The following is a 20,564-nucleotide window of genomic DNA, read 5'->3' on the forward strand; positions in this document are numbered from 1 at the left end:
CCTTTTGGGATAAAGCTTTTACATGAATAAATAAAAGCTGATAATTTTAATCACCCCTGCCAGTGTTAAGTGGTTTGTCTCATCCATGTAAACAGATACATTCTTTTAATGAGCTTGTGCTTTCGAAAAACAACAGACGTGCTGGCTTGATCACCAGATGAAAATAAAAAGAAAGCCTAAACAAAATTGCAATATAATACGTTTCCCTTTCAGCTTTGAGGGTTAGGACCTCTGTGAGGTTTTTACTGCTGTTTGTGTTCTTGTTAATGAGGATTTCTCTAACTTCCTGTCTCAATGATATCTGCCTCCAAGGTTCCCTTGCCATTTCGGAACATCTATGAGGTATCTGGCTTATACATAGGATTCATAACTTCAGGACTGTGTTCCTTTCCAGTATTGGAGAGATCATCATCCAATAATCTCTCATCCTCATGGGGCCATAAATATACAAATGTAAGTGTTCCTCTTATACACTGTTCCCTGTAGACCGCGCTGCCTTATTCGGGGGTCGGATTGCCGTTCCCAGATCCTAAGTTCCCGAGATAAGGATGGTGCTACTGGCTGATGTGCCATTTTATTGACACATATCTATAAAGATGTGCTCCTGCCCCTGAGTTTCAAACACATTGGGGTAACCACACAAATGATCACAATTTTACTAAATCTGTAAACATATCAATATTCTGTCATGTGTGAAATAATAGAGTCAATAATATGGGTGATGTACCATTCTGCAGCCTGTGATTTTTTTTTTCTGTTTTTATGATCTTCTACAAATAAAAGTTATTCTTATTTTATTTACATTTGGTTGTACTGGTATAGTGCCTAAAAACTGCTAATTCCTTTGGTATTTGGATTTTGTCTAATCTTTAATTAAATAACTCCCAACAATTATCTTAAGATGCACATTATTTGAGCCAAACTCCCATAATGAGAACTAATGAAATAACTGAGCAATAAGTATTTTCTGGTTGAAGTAGAACTCCAAAAAGGTTTTTTTTTTTCATTTTGACATTTCTAATTATTATTATTTTTTTTTTCCCAAAGAACACCAAAAGGTCACCGGTAAAAGAAGGTTAAAGAATGGCATTATGACCTAAAACCAAAAGGGACAAAGAAGGGTATTTGTACAGTTCTCGAAGTGCAGTTTTATTTTACACTGCAAGGGTTAAGGTATCAGGTGACCCCAACCAATAGGATAGAATGCTAGCAAATTTTCCTTCCACAATTCTCAAGGGCCTCTGCTGAATTCACTACAGCTGCTACCTGCAACCTCATCCACCATGTAGCAAAACACAGGAGGAAGGTGCAGTTTGAAGGCTCTCATTATTGCTATGGCGATAATGTAAAGGGAACACAAAAAAAAACCCTTAGGGACATGAGGAATGGTATTAGACTAAATCTGCAAGCGTCTGTATTGCTGAATTATCTGACTTAGCACATATTCTTGAACATTGAAATTTTACGATTCTTTTTTTTCATGCAGTTAAAGTAGCCTTTTTGTGGGAGCGAACAAACATTAATTTATGATGGTACAGATTATTTGCATTTATTTAAAATAGTTTTTTATACTCAAAAGTTTTTTTTTTATGAGGTTTAGCCTTGTGCATGCCACAATAGAATTAAGAACCACAGTTCATGCACACATCCCAATGAGAGCGGTTTTCCCGGAGTCCAGCTTTAGACTAAGTTAACCTTCACATTATTTTCACCTGTTCACTGTTTTGGGTTTATTCATTTAGTGCATTAAGGCACCAACCAAAATAACTTTGTCAGGTGGTTTGATTCAGCAAAGCGTCCCCTTTTCACAAGTATCTGACCTGGTTTGACGAGAGCTGTCCCTCCCAAGTGTCGGCAATATGCGAATGCATCATTAGGCTGGCCATCTCCCACCCAACCACGTCTGCATACTTCTGGAACCAAAGTCACTTGGCAGAGCCAGTAGCTTAAAACCAAGAGTGTCTCCTCTCATCCCCACTGACACTAAGTATCTTTAAAGCTACCCGTTAGAGAAATTCTTCCTTCCAATGACCACAAGCAAGGGGCTGGGGGGATGGGGTGTGTGAACACTTCTCTCACTGACTACCAAAAAAAAGGGGAAGGGCCTTGCTCTGTGCCTAAAATCGTTGAGGGGTGGGAGCATGAGAAGGTGGCTCAATCCATATTTTATTGAGGTATTTAAAAATTGTAAAGATGAACCACCACTACAATGGCCAGCCAGGGGAGCTATTGTTCTAACTGGACATTTAAAAACATAATAGTTTTACTAGCATATGCATGTGCCAGGTGTGCTCAATACCTGTAATCAAATGGTCATTAATATAGATTCACAGGCAAAGCCCAAAGAGGCAATCAGAGTGGCTCAGTACCATGTGATCCTTGTGAACCAATCACGGTAGTAAACAATAGATTAAATTTTACACTTTGCTGGGTTCATTGTTAGCTATCCGGTTCATTCATGAAAAAAAAAACCCAATGACTGTTTAATTGACGTGAACAAAAGCTAAGTGAAAACAGGTTATTTAATAAGTCAGCCTCTAGAGTTAAGGGCCCAGAAAAAAAATGTGCATTTTTACTAGTAATGGCGGTGATCTGCGATTTTTATTGTGACTGCGAAATTGCAGAGGACAGATCAGACAATTGACACTTTTTTGGGACCAAAAAAGTGACCAAAACACAGCGATCAGAGCTATAAATAGCCACCAATTACTGTGTAAATGTCACTGGTAGGGAAAGGGTTAAACACTGGGGGGCGATCAAGGTGTTAATTGTGTTCCCTATGAGTGTTTCTAACTGGGGGGGGCTTACTGGGACATGACAGCGATCACTGTTCCCAACCACTGGGAACAGTAGATCCCTGTCATGTCTCCTATCAGAACGAGGAAATGCCTTGTTTGCATAGGCATTTCCCCGTTCTGCCTGTGTACAAGGCAATCGCAGGCCGCCGGAGGACATTGAGTCCTCCCGACTCACGGGCACGCTCCCGCAGCGTGCAGTGGCAGCGAGCACGCGCCGCTGCACACCTACGGCGATTCGCGCTAGAGAGCCATTGTGCCACCGTCAAACGACAGCGGCTGGTCTTTAAGCAGTTAAAAAACATTAACAATTTAGTTTATTCAGCATGAAATGGAGCTTAGTTATATAGCATGAGGCTGTATATTCTGCAATATTTACATTTTTGGTAAACGCATTAAATGAATCCAAGTTCTGCAAGCTAAGATAACATGCACATCATTGATGCATTTACACAATTTCCCAGTAACCATGAGATAAAAAAAAGTTCAGGAATATTCCTTTATCCCATTGTTTTGCAAATCTATGTACACTACAAACTGTATACAGTAATTGGTTGAAGAGAAATGCGTCTGTATCAGGCTCTAAGTGTGAGGAGGAAGGCAGGGCAAGCAGTAAAAATGAAAGTGAAACCTAAACAGCTTATAAACTTTGTAATCTTTCTGAACATAGCTTAAAGTGCTTTGTTCCTCCTTTGAGGAGCAAAATGGCAGCAGGCCGTAAAAGAGACCCAGTTTGGGAATATTTACTAACCTGACAGCTTATAATTCTAAATGAGTCCTTACATTTAAAGAGCACCTGTCATTTCAGATCCATCATGGCGGCACCTGTTAGCGGGCATCCACTCACCTGCTGCTGACACGTCCTTCACCCTGTTGTGTCACTGCCCATCACCAGGCGTCCCAATAAAGTGAATGGGACCGTCGGTGAGTCAACAGCGGGTCAGAGGAGGAGCTGCTTCGGGACAGAGATGAGAGATGCTCTTAAAAAATTATGATTTAAATCAAGTTGATTTAAATAAATCCATTTACTAGTGATGTAAATTGAGTTGATTTAAATCAAGCCATTTACTAGTGATTTTAATCACAATTTAAGTTGAGAATTAAATCGTCTTGATTTAAATCAAATCCCCCCTGCCTTCACCTGCAGAAATGTGCAAGTGTCAACAGCCTAGTTAAAAAAAAAACTGTTACTATTAGTACCTCTGGGTTGCGAAAAACAGAGTAAAAATACCAATGCGGGATTCATGAGCATTATTAAACACATCTCTGCAAGAAATCAAACCGCCTACATGCTTAAAAACCTTATCCTTAAAACGGAAAAAAACAAGCAAAAAAATAAAAAGCTTATCCCCAACAAAGGAGTATGAGGTAAATTGCCTCACTGAAGGTTAATAATATCCTGTCGCTGAGGTAAAAGACTCAATTACAAAACCTTCAGAATGGTTCCTGAGGAACAGATCAGCCTGCAGTGACAGTCAAAGCTTAAACAAGCAAAATATAGAAGGAACCTAACAATTGTACCCAGAGGAGCAAATAAAACGTACAGCTCATGTGGGACAGATATTTCACCAAGTACAACCATATGCACTGTATTTACGGCTGGTAGCAGAGACTATTTTATGTAGAAACATTAAACAAAGGGAACAATTAAGATCAGCGACCAGTGCACTGTTTGGCCTTTTAAAATTAGGACATGCCAAGTTTATTTCAGGCAAGATTTTTTTGTAAACATACTATATATAATGTATTTTTTAAACCTCCTACTGTGTATAAAGAAAATCATATTTTAATCATTTTTTTTTTACATGGTTATTTTGTCAATGTGCTCATGATTTATCTGGAGCCTGCAATGAGGTACGAAATAGTTCTACAAGCACCTACAGACCTAAAAGTTCACTCTATACACAAAGTAATGTGAAGGATTATTACCACCAACTTTTTTTTTGCAAACTGTTTTTAAGCCCAGGTTCACACTGAGCTGCGGGAATGAAGCCGTGCGAGTTCAGCTAAATTCACTTCCGCATGTCTGTCCCAATTTCGGCTGCAATTTCAGAGACATCTGTGCAGGTTTCTGCACAGATGTCAATGTAAATCGCAGCCCGAAATCGCAAAAAGTAGTACAGAAACTACTTTTTGAAATCAGTGCAGTGTAGCACCGATTAGGATGCCACCGATTTGACATGCGATTTGACATGTCAAATCGCATGTCAAAACGTTCCAGTGTGAACCAGGGCTCAGATGTAGAAGTAGATCACCCAGTACCGATGCAAAGCACATGCTTCGCTTGCTTTCTCAACAAAATCGGGGGAGGAAGGTCTATTGTAAAAAATAATTAAAGTCAATGGCTACATGGTAGATGGAACTTTGCATCAGTGGTAGGTGCCTCCATGTCCAATGAACACAAAGTGAGTACTATTCAGTCTTCTGCCTTAACGTACAGAAAAAAAAAAAAAACGTGGCTGGAGAGATGTTGGCAGGGGTTCAGATTGCTTGCCAAACATCCCATTTTCCTACTCACTCAAATTCTGCAGTGTCACATTTTGTTACCATTCCAAGAATTTGGAAGAATGGAATTGTAGTTAAAATATTAATTTAGTCAAAGGGAGGTTTGTACATTTATAACGTGATTAGCACTAGGGAACCTTATTTCAAAAAATGTCAATCTGACTCAGTAGTAGACATACTGTACTAAAAACATCAGGTGGACATTTTTCTCTTACTCAAGACATCCACAATTGTCTACATATGCAAAACTTTTGGAATCCTAAATTGTCCTCCACCTTTGAAAATTACAATATCTCTTGCCTACAATATTCCCATGGCAGTAAAAAAAAAAAAAAAATGTAGGTATACATTTTGTTCAGCCACCTAAACCAAACAAAATAAGCAACAAAAAGGAAATTTTAGTCAAATGCCTATAAAGCACAAAAATGTAAAGATTTCTTCTCTCTCTCTTTTTTTTTTGTTCCGTTGGGATAACCTTTACTCAAGTGCTGGCAATGGCAGAAAAATACTACCCTCTCCCTCGTCATTATTTCCTCATTAAATCCTCTGATTCTCATTAAGTTGAAAAATTGTGTGGCATCCATGAATAGTGACATTTGTGCCCTGCCCTTCAAGTAGATGGGAAAATTCTTCTCAGATCACAAATCGCTTTTTTTTTTTTTCTGGATAGCTTTCTTTTATGGCACACCATGGCCCAACTTGGCAGCAAAGATGGAAAAAAAAAAAAGAAAAGAACGATTCCTCTGATCAGCCAAAGGGTTAAAATAGAAGAACAGCACTTAAGCTGGAACAATAGGTTAGAGACAAGTAGTGTAGTGTCCCAGATGACTAGAAAACCACTTTGCAGCAAAAGTGACACTTGGCAAGGTAGAAAAGAGGTGAAATAAAATGAAAGTAGAGGCCGACAGAACACCTTCCCTGCAGCTTTCTCTTACAGATTGTGTCACATTTTCAGATGTGTTTCATTAGTTTGTAAGTAATGTGAAAACTAAATTGATCAAATCAAGAACTACAGCAAAATGTTATTCATAAGATTCTTGGTATCTTGGCATCTTATTTCTTTTATAATTCTAAAAGTAACCCTTAATACAGAGTTATTATAGAGTTACTAGAAGCACATTTAACAAATTCAGAAAAAGTACTGACCTTTAAAAAGTTCCAGATTTATTTTATTCTCAACATGCTAAAACATTAGACAGTTTAATATCACATTTTTATGGCAACTATCAAACCCATAACTTGGAGTACAGCACATGAAGCATTCTTATTGACTCTAGGAACACTGGAGAACTATCACCAAGTCCTGGGGTTCCAAAATCGGACCACTCTCCAAAACCAAGAACTGAGCTGGCATGCATCGTACTGGCTATCAGTTTATTGCCAATGTAGTAATTCAAATAATTTAATATATACTGTATGTATTTGTTCTCTCGGGAGGAGAACTGTAGATAGGTCTATGAACTGCTGAGCCCGTGTAGGCCAAGAGATGTTCTGGCCAGTTTTTCATATAGATATCACTATCTGCATAGTTCCTCAATTAAAATTAAAATTAACTCAATTTGTAAATTAAAATCATATCCTCTCTCAAGCGTCTTTTCTCCAGAGAGAATAAGTTCAGTGCTTGCAACCTTTCTTCATAACTGATATCCTCCAGTGCCTTTATCAGCTTTGTTGCCCTTCTCTGTACTCGCTCCATTTCCAGCACATCCTCCCCGAGGACTGGTGCCCAGAACTGGACGGCATACTCCAGAGGAGGCTGGACCAGAGTCTTGTAGAGTGAGAGAATTATCGTTTTATCTTGAGTTAATCCCCTTTTTAATGCATGCCAATATTCTGTTTGCTTTGTTAGCAGCAGCTGGGCATTGCATGCCATTGCTGAGCCTATCATCTACTAGGACCCCCAGGTCCTTTTCTATCCTAGATTCCCCCAGAGAGTGAGTAGATTGTATTCATATTTTTGCCAACCAAATGCATTATTTTACATTTTTCCACATTAAACCTCATTTGCCATGTAGTTCCCCACCCCATTAATTTATGCAGATCTTCTTGCAAGGTTTCATCATCTTGCGGAGAAGTTACTGCCCTGCTTAGCTTAGTATTGTCCGCAAATACAGAGATTGAACTGTTTACCCCATCCTCTAGGTCATTTATGAACAAATTAAACAGGATTGGTCCCAGCACAGAACCCTGGGGGACCCCACTACCCACCCGACCATTCTGAGTACTTCCCATTTATCACCACCCTCTGAACTCACCCTTGTAACCAGTTTTCAATCCACGTACTCACCCTATGGTCCATGCCAACAGACCTTACTCTGTACAGTAAACATTTATGGTGAACTGTGTCAAATACTTTTGCAAAATCCAGGTAACACCGCGTCTACGGGCCTTCCTTTATCTAGATGGCAGCTCACCTCCTCATAGAATTTTAACAGATTGGTTTGGCAAGAAAGATTCTTCATGAATCCATGCTGATTACTGCCAATGATACCGTTTTCATTACTAAAATCTTGTATATAGTCCCTTATCATCCCCTCCAAGAGCTTGCATACTATTGATGTTAGACTAACTGGTCTGTAATTCTCAGGGATGTATATTGGGCCCTTTTTTAAATATTGGGGCTACATTGGAATTGTACCAGCTGATTGGAGAAAAGCCAGTCAGTAAGAATTAGGAACAATGGTCTGGCAATTACTTGAATGTAATGATTTGGGAAGTGAGCAGCATAAATCTGAACCTCAGACACCTCCCTGTTATAGCCAAGGGCAGTGAGACTCATGCTAGCCATACATGACTAGATTTTTCACGTCTGCCCTCAGGCTGATAATTGAGTCCTCTATCTATGCTAAAAAGCGTGGATGGAGGAATGTCCAGTGCTGGTTTTTGTATTCAGGTGGCTGCATGAATACCTAAACAGTGTCTGTATCTGATAGGATGCAGTCACTGTTTGGCTGATAATTTTCCACGTGGTTCAGACAATTTTTAACTTGACTTTTCTCAAGCTAGCTGGTGCTAATAGAGACACTCATGGCTCAAATTTCGGCACATTCTCAGGAATCGGCCAAAATCTGAACCACCTAAGTTAAAAGTGACTGTAAACGAATTGACTTACCATGAAGTATAATGTGTGCAATGTATGCATTATAACCTGTCAAGACTGCAACCACTTAAAAAAAAAAAAAAAAAAAGTCTTTTGTTGATCGTCCATTTTTACAGTCAAGTTTGCCATTTCTTTATGTTTTTTATTGAGTGGTAGATACTTTACAATCCATCATTTTTTTTTTCTTTGCTTTCTACAAATGGTGTCACTGGGATGGGGTATTAGGTGAAATATCCCCATTAATGAAACGGCCAGCAATATGAAAAAAAAAAAGGAGGATTGGATTTGGATTGAATAGGAAAGGGTTAGAATCTCTGCCGGGTACTTATTGTTCCCACTGCTGAGATTTACTTTTCTTATATTTGTAAAAAGAGTTATTGAAGAAACAGATAGCAACAAAAACAGATATAATTGTTTAACCCTTTCCACTGTGTGTCAAACAAAAAAGTTTTGTCTGAAGTTGATCTTTAGGTACTCTAATGCCATGTACACACGGGTGGACTTTTCAGCATCAAACGTCCGACAGTCTTTCCGACGGACTTTCAGACGACCGGATATGCCCACACACGTAAGGACTAAAGTCTGTTCGAAAGTTCGTTGGTATGAACGTGATGACGTACGAAGGGACTAGAATAAGGAAGTTCATAGCCAGTAGCCAATAGCTGCCCTTGCGTCCTTTTTTGTCCGTCAGACTAGCATACAGACAAACGCATTTTTCAACCGGACTCGAGTCCATCGGAAAGATTTGAAACATGTTCCAAATCTAAAGTCCGTCTGATTTTCGACAGAAAAAGTCAGCTGAAGGTCCAATGAAGCCCACACACGGTCGGATTGTCTGATGGATTTGTTCCGTCGGACCAGTCCGGTCGAAAAGTCCGCCTGTGTTTACATGGCATTACTGCTTTTAACTATTCAGATTAAGTTAATGCAACTAAATACTTTTCTTCGATTAGGGAGTTATCATTTTCTGGGACACTTTAAAAGTGTTAAGAGTCCATGTGTGACAATTCAGTAATTTTGACAAATGTGACTTGGGGCGGGAAAAACACGTGTTTCAAAAGTAGTAACACGTGAGTAAGGGCTATATAAGACCCCCGCATAAGGCTCTTGTCAGAGTGTGACCCAGAGTGATTTGGCGAGCTCCACAGGCTATAATACTAGAGCTATAATACAGGAGCTCACCTATCACGGGAGGTCATGAAGACACTATTGCGGCAGGTCTTGGAGAAGGCGGCGTCTGAAGGAGGGGAGGAATGGCTGAAGAAATGTCTATCCACATTTACAGCGGAGTCGGCGCCGAATGAAGAAGCGGAGGATCTACTAACATATCCTGTTAGTGAAGAAAGAGATGGAGAGCCGGTTGTATCGCCTCCTATTCCCCCCTCTCCCAGCCAGACCTCTCGTCCTAGGAGAATTCAGCGCAGCTTACCTTCGGAGCATCCGATCTCCGCCGGAACCTCGTGAGAACACGAAGAGTCCCGCACACGTGATGAAGAGGTGGATGTCGGCATTGCGCAGCTGCGCAGTGGGCCGCGCGTGCGCAGGAAGAAGAGAGCTTTCTCTCCGTCCCCTGCTCGCATCAGAGATGGGAGAGAGCAATCGCGGAAGTCTCCGCCTATGGATAGAATTCTCCCTCTTTCTTTACAGGTGCCTCGAGGACCAGCATCGGAGGTTGTCGCGCCCACAGCGTCGCAAGCGTCTAGGCTGTCTCAGCTGGACACCGCGATGGCTCCTCAGATGTCAGCGCCTACTGAAGCCGCTGCGGAGGTTGATGTGCAGATCGGTGGTACACTCAGTGATCATTCTGCTAGTAATGTTGTTCAGTCTGGTGAGTCAACACAACAACATTTATTTTCACAGTTACTTCATTCATTTTCTAAATTCACGGAGTCATTAAGCAACCCTAAGTTCTCTGCCCCTGTTTCTTCACCTGCCAATGTTTGGTCTAGTACAGTTAACCTTAAGAGGCCTATGGATTCCATTGCTGCCGAGCATAATTCATTGATTAGTAATGTTCCAGAGCATAATGAAATGTCGCCTGTTTTATCCCACATTCCTGAAACATGTTACAAGGAAGTTTTACCATGCAATATTTCACCTTTAGGTTTTCATTTAGCGTCACATATAAAGGACAAAATTTGGAAAGGTGAGTTTATTGATTTATTATCATTGCTCCCTAATAATCAAGAATTTATGCAAAAACATGATAAACGAGCTGAAGAATTTATAGATAGGCGTCGATCAGCACCAAAATCCTTTTACAATTGGTTACAGGCCTTCTGCATTTTTTCGGCTGTGCTTGGCGAAAAGTTCCCGGAAAAATGTAGTGGTTTGTTTCAACATCTTGAGCATATTCTTGAGGCTTATAAAAATTTTGGCGGTTTCGGCTGGTATAATTATGACGAGTCATTCCGTCAAAAGTTGGCTATTTATCCTACGTTGAAATGGGGTATGAAGGATGTAGGATTATGGTTAAACCTTATCCTTCCTGTAAAACCAGTTTTTAATAAACAATCGATTAATACTCAAAACGTATCTACAGTCTATAAGAAAGGGGTATGCTACGCTTTTAATGAGTCCCAGTGCAAATGGTCTACGTCTTGTCGTTATAAACACGAGTGCTCTTTTTGTTTTGGGACTCACCCCTTATCTAAGTGTTTCAAAAGGACCCATTCCTATACTCCAAACAGGGACAATTCCAAAAGCGTTCACACCAGTGAAGCTGGAAAGAATGTACCCTTGGCTACTGCTATATCCCGACAAGGTGAAAGCGGAAGCTTTAATTAAAGGTTTTTCTTGCGGTTTTCAGCTCCCAGTTTTTTCTGGTTCAGGTTGCAAGATCGTGGATAATCTTAAATCTGTTCAGGCACATAGTCAGGTGGTTAGGAATAAATTGATTAAAGAAATTTTAGCAGGCCGAATGGCAGGTCCTTTCTTATCCCCCCCCTTTAAAAATTTCCGTATTTCACCTTTAGGAATAGTTCCAAAGAAAGAACCAAATTCTTATCGATTAATACAACATCTTTCTTTTCCCAAGGGCAATTCCCTGAATGACGAGATTGATACTGCATTGGCATCTGTGACATATGCTACGTTTGATGATGCAATTGCATTAATAAGACGGTTTGGCAATGGTGCTTTATTAGCAAAATCTGACATTCAATCTGCATTCAGGTTATTGCCTATTGCACCAGAGTCTTTTAATTCCCTGGGTTTTTGTTTTGAGGGAGCCTTTTTCTATGATATGTGTTTACCTATGGGATGCTCATTATCTTGTAGGTATTTTGAGACTTTTGCTTAATTTTTACAGTGGGTAGTTATGCATGAATCTGGCTATGAGGGCATTATCCATTATTTAGATGATTTTCTTTTTATAGACCCCTCCAAATTCACCAATTTGTGCTTTACTATTACAATTATTTTTGGCCATTTCTAAATTTTTTGGCATTCCTATTGCACTAGAAAAAACTTTTCTTCCTGCACCAGTTATGGAATTCTTAGGGATAAAAATTGATTCCAATTTGTTCCAGTATGAACTTCCTTTATTAAAGATTTCTCGTCTTCAGAATCTGATTTGTTGTTTTTTACGTCGGAAAAAAGTTTTACTAAAGGAACTTCAATCTTTTTTAGGTTTGTTAGCCTTTGCGTCTCGCATTATGCCCGTCGGCCGAATTTTTTCCAGAAGACTGTCATTGGCAATGTCCGGTTTAAAATCACCTTTTTCACACATTCGCCTTACTTCAGATCTTAAAGATGATCTTTTGGTTTGGTCACAATTCCTTATGGATTATAACGGACGAACCTTTTTTCAGGAAGAATTTGTTTTTTCTGCAGATATGGAATTGTACACAGATGCTGCGGGATCGTATGGTTTTGCAGCTATTTGGCATACTCACTGGTGTTGTGGCTCTTGGCCTCAATTTTGGGTTACTACCAAGGCAACAAAAAATATTGTCTTGTTGGAATTATTTCCCATCGTTGTGGCTTTTGAGTTGTGGGGTGAATTTTTTGCTAATAAAAGGATTTTAGTTCATTCAGATAACAAAGGAGTGCTTTTTGCTTTAAATTGTCTATCTTCAAAATCAATATGTGTAATAAAGCTTCTGCGTTATTTTGTATTATTATGCTTAAAATTCAATATTTGGGTTAAAGTAAAATACGTTCCTGGAAAACAAAATGTAGTAGCTGATGCACTATCTCTTTTCCAGCTCGTTTCAGACAGTTTTTTCCAGAAGCGGATCTAATCGGTCATTCTTGCCCAAGTCACCTGTGGGATTTGATCTAGCCACGTTTTTTTCGGCTATTAAATATTCTGTGGCTCCTAAAACATGGACCGAATATTCGGTTGCATGGAATAGGTGGCTTTTGTTTAATGATGAACTAGGATTTTGTGGTTATGATCCTACAGAACAAACGGTTTGGGCTTTTCTTTGTTCACTCATGCAACAGAAGCTATCTTTTCACCATATTAACAAGAGTTTAGCAGGAATTTCCTTTTTCTTAAAATTTTATAATTTACCAGTATGTAAAAGTTTTTTCTCTGTTCGTCAAGCGCTAAAAGGGTACAGAAAAAAAACTTTTACACCTGATTCGAGAAGGCCAGTTTCATTAGATCTTTTAAAAAGGCTCTGTTTAGTAACACCTTTGATGTGTAGCTCAGAATATGAAGCTTTGTTATTTCATTCAGCTTTCGTTCTGATATTCTTTACGGCGCTACGTATTTCGGAACTAGTTCCAAATAATAAGAGGGGTCTTTCGGGTTTAAAATTTGAAGATGTTTCCATTTCACCAGGTTTTGTAAAGGTTTTTATTAGTAGATCCAAGACCGACGTTAATGGTAGAGGGCACTGGTTAACGCTGCATGCTTGCGGCGATCCTATTATTTGCCCTTATAAGGTAATTTCAAATTGTCTTTCTTACAGACCGTCGGGTTCGGGTAATTTTTTGATTCACTTAGACCTTTTTCCCCTCACGAAATTTCAATTCTCAGCCATTTTTTAAACGTTGTTTGTCCTACTTAAGCCTTTCTCATCTAAAATTCTCGACTCATTCGTTCCGTATTGGAGCTGCCACGGAAGCAGCCAGATTGGGCCTTGATGATGGAATTATTATGCGATTGGGGAGGTGGGAATCCAATCGTTTTAATATATATGTTCGTCCTAATTTATCTCTCTGATCCTCTAGGTGAAAAGTTTTACGTTTGGATAATTGGACACTCGTTTGTTCATTGGGCCCACAAAAGAGCATGCAGACGCTGTTATACTTCCAACTTATCTTTATCTCCTGCATCTTTTCGAATTCTTTGGAAAGGTATTCGTGGGTTGCAATGGATGAATCTTAATCTTCATCTTTACAGTTTGGCTCAGTTATGGCCTAATCCTGCGGTTATAATTATTCATTTAGGTGGTAATGATGTGGATAAGCTAAAAACGTTGGATTTACTTTTTATGATAAAAAATGATTTACATCGCATACGGCTTTCGTTTCCACATACTCGGGTAATTTTTTCCGAAATGGTTCCGCGTCTCGTCTGGTTATCCTCTCCAGAGAAAAAACCTTTGGAACGGATCAGAAGACGGGTGAATCATTTTATTGAGAAATTCATGCCTCTGGTAAACGGCTTTTCATTTCGTCATGTGGATTTGGAAGGTGGGTTTTCAGGCCTTTATAGACAAGATGGAGTTCACTTTTCGGATGTTGGCCTAGATATTTTTAATTTGGGTCTACAATCCATGATTGAAATGGCCGCGGTTATGGGGTAGGCCGTTTTTTGTTTATTAACAAAAATCGGCTGGTGGGGACTTTGATGTTTTTATTCAGTTTATTATTTATTATATATATAGTTTACTAGTTATTTTATTTATACAGCCTACATTCCCATGATAAAAGTGGGCATTAAATTAGATGCCCACAGCATGGGATTGTGGCGGTTAATAAAATTTAAAAAAAAAATGTTTAATTTTAGTGTACTGTCACTTTAAGGTTAGTCATGACAGGACACAAGTTTTGCGAGCGGGAAAAACGTGACTTGGGGCGGGAAAAACACGTGTTTCAAAAGTAGTAACATGTGAGTAAGGGCTATATAAGACCCCCGCATAAGGCTCCTGTCAGAGTGTGACCCAGAGTGATTTGGCGAGCTCCCCTCCCTCCCACCCTGTCGCAGCACTTTTATGTGGTTTGTCACCCTTGGATCAAGGGGGGACTTTGATGTTTTTATTCAGTGTACTCGCTCGAGTTCTATGACTGAGCGAGATATTAATGATATTTAAAGTTTTTAATTTTAAATTATTTATGAATTTAGGAAATAAATTAATTTATTATGCCAATAAAAGTGCCGCGGCCATTTGTATTACCAAAAAAAAAAATTTTATATACATTATTTGTATTTAATAAATATTTAAATAAAGATATACGAGTTAATTTTGTGTGGTTTATTATTTATTATATATATAGTTTACTAGTTATTTTATTTATACAGCCTACATTCCCATGTGTTTAAAGCAGTATTAAACCCAAAAGCCAATTCTTATTATGTTGCAGCATACCAATTCTTAAATGTGATGACTACATTCGTTTTGTTTTTAAGGCTTTCTTGCCTTTATTTTCAACTAGTGATCTCCAACCAGTATGTCTTTTTTTTTCTTTTTAAAGGACAAGCCCCGAAAGCAGTGCTTAAAATGATCAGCTTTTATTTATTTATGTAAAATCTTTATCCCAAAAGGAAAAACTGCTGTAACTGCTTATAATGTGTTACTTGGTGTTTAGCTTCAATTTGTTTAGTGTATCTAAAACTGGTAGTATATATAATGTTCCGCTCACCCCAGATTGACAATGCTACTGTTCAGAGGTGTCCCTCTGCTCCTTCATCCAGAGTGGGGGCACTCGAATACAAGAAAAAAAAAAACTGATGCAACCACCACAGCTAATGATCGGTAAGCTGCAATATATTACATTTTTTATTTGGGTTTAATACTGCTTTAAATCCTCCCCCCCAAAAAATTGTCATTTAGGAGTAACTGAGACATGTTTTATTTCTCTAACAGTTCCCAAGGCAATTGAGCTCTTAAACAAGTCTAGTTCTGCTACTCCACCACAAGGCATTCATATGTAGTAATGTAGCAAAGGGAAAAACCTCTGACCTTGTTACTGTACTGCAAAAGGCTGAGGCTTCTCCACTTTTCCGTCAGACTACCAGTTTGCAGGACTGCTGCCAATAAAAAGCCTTCAGGTTAAAATGACTCTTCTTTTCTAGGCCCAAAGCCAGGGCATTCTGAATGATGACTATGTAATGGGAGAGCATGGCTCAGCTGTATCAATGTCCCCAAACCTCTGCTAAACACAGACTGCACTTATACAGGAGTATTTACATTACATGATATAGGGTTGCCATGTCATGTTTTAAAGTTCACTTTTCACCTCTAATTTAGGGTATGCTGAACAAAGGCACACGGCTACAGTAAACACATTTTGGATAACATGACCGCACACTGAAGAGCAGACAAAGACACACACAGGAACATTACACCCAGGAAAGTCTATCTTCCGGGAAAACGATGCAGCATTTCTCCATTACTAAACAGCAAACAGCCACTCCATCTGTGCTAATAAAAACTAGAAGAGTTTAATGCTGAATATTGCTAACTTTACACAACTTGAGCTATTTGCCCTTGGCCATTAAAAACAGTCTTCATTATTAAAAGAGGAACTATAGTTGAAAAAGCTTCTGCCAGTCTACTGGTAATTTTATTTTTTGTTCTGATTGTACACGAACTGTGATGCATGCGCAGTAAGATGCCGAGAATTGAGGCAGGTGCTGAAATAATGTAATTCCATCATCAGTAGCCGCCTAATGGCTGAACAAAATAGATGTCAGACCCACATGAAGAGCACCAAGACATGGCAGAGGCCTAGATGGAGCGCAGGCAAGGAATTTCTGGAGGAGGACAAACCCAAAGTAAAGCTGGCCATACCCTAGTAGAATTTTGATGTATATGTTTAGGCTTAAAGGCGACCTATAGTTACATCATATGTATTCATTTTAGAACATCAACATTGTAATAATATAAACAATAGTTAAAGTGATTATAAAGAAAAAAAAAACAAACAAAACATGTCTATACTTACCTGCAATACCTATATTTGCAATTCCACTGCACAGAGTGGCACCAATCTTTCTCTTCTCAGGTCCCCCACCGGCGCTCCTGGCCCCTCCTCTCTGCCCAGTAACCCCATTGAAAGCCGCTTCCCATGGGTCCACTTGTGCGTGCTGTGTCCACTGACACAGACAGCGTGACTCAGCCCCACCCCCTGCTCCCTTGTCACTGGCTGTGATTGACAGCAGCAGGAGCCACTGGTTCCCGGTGCCCCAGCAAAGCCAGTGAGACACGGAGGGGGAGAGAAGAGCTGCAAATGGGCACAGTGCTAAATCGAATAAAGGCTCAAGTAAGTAACAGGGTGTGGGGGGTGGCAGAGAGGCCAATACTGATGTCTAAACATTTTTGACCTTAATGTTTAGTCTTTAGAACCACTTTAATATTGACAATACAATATAAGCGTACTTGAAAAACACCCATCCATGTTGTGAGTTCTGCCTGTCTGCTGGCTATCTGACTCCACAACTTCCTGGATTAAATTTTAAAGTACTTTTGAAAGACATTTGGCAAGTGGAAAATCTAGCAGTGTATAGCCATCTTAAGTGTTCCATGCATGTTTTGCACACTTATCCATTATGGTAAATGATGATACTAGTACATTGACACATGATTTAACATATACATTATAGTGTTTTTTTCACTTTAGGTACATTTCTGCTCAGTGGCAGCTAGAGCTCAAATTTTTTTTTTTTTTTTTGGGGGGGGGGGGGGGGGGGCAAATAAATAACACCAAAAGAAAGTTCTATTTGTGGGGAAAAAAAAGACATCAATTCTATTTGTGTACAGCGTTGTACGACCGCACAATTGTCAGTTAAAGCGATGCAGTACTGAATAGCAAAAAATTGATTCCTACCTGTGGCTGATCACAAACACTTGGCCGTACCCGCTGCAGACATATGCGGATCTGGATGGTATACGGCTCTAATTGGCCATGTGCATGAGATATAGGACAACTATCATCTTATCTTACCAGTCTCTATACCTAATACACTTAAGGTAGATGTTAACTACCATGACAAGGACATTTAGCTTGCTAAAGCACGGTTTATCATAACAAATGCCATTTTTTCTTTTTTTGGAAAATGTTTTTTTTTTTTTCATGCAGTTGTGCATCTTAGCACTTCTGATCTCCCGCAGCCTCTTAGCAGCCACTTCCCATGTATATGCATGCCCCCTGCACCAGCTGCATGTCATTGGTTGGCAGGACATTTCTGCACAATGCACGTTGCCACATCCATCTCCACCAGAAGTATGTGAAACCGGGAAAACAATTGGCAGAGGGGGACAGAGCGTTGCCACTATAACAGGAAGTGCCTGAACATGAACCTTCACAGAAGGATCGCTGGGTATTATTATAATGACAGCTGCAGATTTGAAAAGACTGACAAGAACTGTGGAAAAATGGCCCCTTTCACACTGAGATGCTTGTAAACTGCCAGTAGAACACTGAGCACTTTTGAAGAGTTTTTCAGGCGCTTTTGAAGTGCTTTCCATTAATTTCAATGGAGAGGGGCGTTTTTTCACCACCCTGCCAGAGCACTGCCCCAGTGTGAAAGCATTCATTGATTTTAATGAAAATAGGTTTTCGTGAGCTTTTGAGGTGCTTTTTTTTTGCGTGAAAGCGCCTGAAAAGCTCCTCTATGTGAAAGGGGTCTAACATTGACATGATGAAGATTGGATGAGATTGGGTGCACAGGTCACAGATACAATCCCAGCTGTGGGAACCGTCACAATACAGATGACACACATATACATCATCATTCATTGCTTCCTAATTCTCCCAAATGTAATGAGAAATCCTGTCCTCTTATTGGATGAGATGATCAGTGCACTCATAGGATTTTTTTACAGAATCAGAAAAAACATCCGTTCTGAAAAGTTATTTCCCCATTCCCCTCAGGAATGCAAGCCTGATTCCCAAACAAAGACTTTCAAAGCTGTGTGGGCTGGTGGCACATACACATGGCATTGAGTGGAAGAGCCTGAGATGGATGGATGGATGGATGGTGGGTGAGCAGAGCCCATGTGCTTTTACTGAATAATACAACATTTAAACTCGCGCTGGATGGTGAAAAAACAATGAAAAAGAAAACTAAAGCAGCTGCCACACACAAAGTGCTACTCACTAGAAATGTAAAATTATGGAAATGTGGTGCTCGCAAATGTTATTAAACATGTGTGACCAAGTGTAGATGAGTGCAGATGTGAATATACAAAGCAAAAAACATGTAAATAAAGTCCAAATAAATGTGCTGAATGTTCTGATCCGCAATGGGAAAAAAACTTTTGAAGTGTAATGGACCACAGATGCTCCAGGACTTTTCAGGAGCAGAAACGCCACCCCCACATGTGTCCCCACTCACCAAATGGCGATGACCCCCAGCTTTGCAGTCTGGGGGTCCCTTCAGGCAATGCTATAAGACACAAATAGTCATTCAGTGTCACAAAGTATCACAAAGCACTTTTCTCGGCTACACAGGGCTCTGGAAGTAGATTGCATGCAGATCAGAGGGGGTTAAAGTCTGTCTGAGCAGAACTATGGGAGGAGGGGTCCTGATGATCACAGTACCGGTGTTCTATCAATATGCGCCCTCTGTCAAAAAGTGTCCATGCATGCGCAGGACGAAGCTGTACTTGAGCCGATTTTCCGATCAGCTGGAGTGACGTGACCGTGGCGCATGCGCACATTTGAGGAGGCATTTTTCGACGGGAGACAGAACGACAGGACACTATTCACGGACAGCTAAGAGCGGAGGGACACCATAGTTCTGATATTGTGGCTCACTGTTGCGGGGCAGAGTTCGAGTCTGCTCAAGCTCGCCATTTGTCAGTATTGCACGGCAGCTTTAGTGTCTTGATCAATGCCTGTTGCCTGTGTCTAAGGGCGGGTTGCAACACAGACAAAAAGCGCCCTTCAACACAGCCACAAGCTGCCCTGCAGCAGCAAGGCATAATGTAAGAACTACGGTATCCCCCTTCGCTCTGTGAATAGGTTTCAATTGTGTCTGTGAAAGTCCCTCTCCCATCGAAAAATGCTTCCTGTGGCATGCGCATGCGCCATGGTCACGTCATTCAAGCTGACCGGCAAATCAGCTGGAGTGCAGCTCTGTCCTGCGCATGCGCGGGCCCTTTTCGATGGAGGGCACATATCGATAGAACACCGGGATACAGTGACAGAGGCAGAGCATTCACTTTGACAGCAGCATGGGAAGTAAATGTCCACAGAGACAACACAACCCACTCCCATGTCTGTCAGTCCAGACATCCTCCATCCCCTGTACACAGCCCACACCTACCTTTCTTCCCCTTCATTGTCCGATGGTCAGTGGGGGGATGATGAAGATGAGGAGTTAAATGTCTGGTGTGTCCTGGCATGTCCTCCGATCTGTCACTTCTCCAAGTTGTCCTGTTCTCGCAGCAGCTGCAGCATCAGATCCCCTCACCCAGACACTCGTCCTGCCTGATATTATAACATGGCAATGTTCTGATCCATCAGTACAGTATAACATGGCAATGTTCTGATCCATCAGTACAGTATAACATGGCAATGTTCTGATCCATCAGTACAGTATAACATGGCAATGTTCTGATCCATCAGTACAGTACAACATGGCAATGTTCTGATTCAGAACATTGCCATGTTATAATGTCTGTACCGATGGATCAGAAGAACATTGCCATGTTATACTGTCTGTACCGATGGATCCGAAGAACATTGCCATGTTATACTGTACTGATGGATCAGAAGAACACTGCCATGTTATACTGTCTGTACCGATGGATCAGAAGAACACTGCCATGTTATACTGTCTGTACCGATGGATCAGAACACTGCCATGTTATACTGTCTGTACCGATGGATCAGAACACTGCCATGTTATACTGTCTGTACCGATGGATCAGAAGAACACTGCCATGTTATACTGTCTGTACCGATGGATCAGAAGAACACTGCCATGTTATAATGTCTGTACCGATGGATCAGAAGAACACTGCCATGTTATAATGTCT

The 20,564-nt window shown here is 40.3% G+C and overlaps 1 protein-coding gene across 7 annotated transcripts in view; it reads right to left on the reverse strand.

Moving 5' to 3' along the window:
* The window catches only part of MSI2 (musashi RNA binding protein 2), a 928,554-nt gene that overhangs the window by 830,634 nt on the left and 77,356 nt on the right, over window positions 1-20,564 (reverse strand). The gene's annotated exons all lie outside the window — the stretch shown is intronic.

The sequence above is a fragment of the Aquarana catesbeiana genome, linkage group LG02 (genome assembly GCF_042186555.1).
Source record: "Aquarana catesbeiana isolate 2022-GZ linkage group LG02, ASM4218655v1, whole genome shotgun sequence".
Classification (NCBI taxonomy): domain Eukaryota; kingdom Metazoa; phylum Chordata; class Amphibia; order Anura; family Ranidae; genus Aquarana; species Aquarana catesbeiana.